Source organism: Choloepus didactylus, chromosome 13, assembly GCF_015220235.1.
Source record: "Choloepus didactylus isolate mChoDid1 chromosome 13, mChoDid1.pri, whole genome shotgun sequence".
NCBI classification, from domain to species: domain Eukaryota; kingdom Metazoa; phylum Chordata; class Mammalia; order Pilosa; family Megalonychidae; genus Choloepus; species Choloepus didactylus.
The window spans coordinates 95714314-95715061 of NC_051319.1; positions in this window are offsets into that span (position 1 = coordinate 95714314).

Below are 748 nucleotides of genomic sequence, written 5' to 3' on the forward strand. Positions count from 1 at the left end.
CGACCTAGGATGACAGTCCTGGCTCTGCTCAGTGGTGTCCCTCTTCCCACCTCAGTTTCCTCATCTTTTAAGTGATGAGGCTCCAGCTCTGACCACTGAACATGCTGAGACTCATCAAGGTGGCCCCCGTGGCTGGGGGGCACGGAGGCTGAGGGACCATGGGACTGAGGGGATGAGACTTGCCTGGTAATAGAAGAAGAGCTCAGTCCACAACCTCTGAGCTGACCAGACTCTGGTACCAGAAGAAGTGGCGATCTGGGATGCCCACTCCTGCCCCTACCTCGGCTGGGCTGGTTCCCTGATGCCATCAGCCCCAAGGGCCTCCAGCGACTTCCTCCCAGCCACTCACCTCTCCCAGTTTGACTCCCAGGGCTTGCCTCTTCCCAACCCCTCATCTGACCTACAGACAACCCTAGAATAAGAAACCGTAGAGACTCAACACTCATTTGCCCAGTTCCTCCAACCATCTTACAGGAGGGGTAAACTGAGACCAAGAGAAGGCCAGGGTAGAAGTAGGAAAATCCAGGGGGAAGTTGACAAGTTGGTGAGTCGGCAGCAAAGCTGACAAGCTAGGATCAGGGTGTTGTCTCCTCTTTGTCAGACGGCTAAGGAGGCACAGGCCACTCTTTGGGAAAAGACTTAGAACTTCCCCCATTTGGACAGTTCCCTGGGCCAACTCAAGGGAAGACAATTCTTGGGGCCTCCAAAGCCCGATGAGGGGCTCTAGGCAGCCCAAGCTCCCAGAGCT